Source organism: Trachymyrmex cornetzi, unplaced genomic scaffold (genome assembly GCF_001594075.2).
Source record: "Trachymyrmex cornetzi isolate Tcor2-1 unplaced genomic scaffold, Tcor1.1 scaffold811, whole genome shotgun sequence".
NCBI classification, from domain to species: Eukaryota; Metazoa; Arthropoda; class Insecta; order Hymenoptera; family Formicidae; genus Trachymyrmex; species Trachymyrmex cornetzi.
The window spans coordinates 243,886-244,153 of NW_017300149.1; positions in this window are offsets into that span (position 1 = coordinate 243,886).

A 268-nucleotide genomic window follows, 5' to 3' on the forward strand; every position below is an offset into this window, starting at 1 on the left:
GGCTCTGAGATCTTGGATTCCAGTAATGGCTGCCGTTAGCAGTCCAGAGGTATATAGTCAAAGATCTTTCTACCTTTTCTCTCCAGCAGGAAAGAAGAAGAAGAAAGATGAACTGATGCAAAAGTTCAGCCAAAAAGAACAGGCCTTATTTATATAGTCAAAGAATGAAACTGGCCCTGAGTATGCCAACTTCTCGAAATATATCTCGCGTTTCACAGTTGGCAGTCTTTGTCTCTAAAGGTAAATTTTCACGAGCTGCTCAAACCGG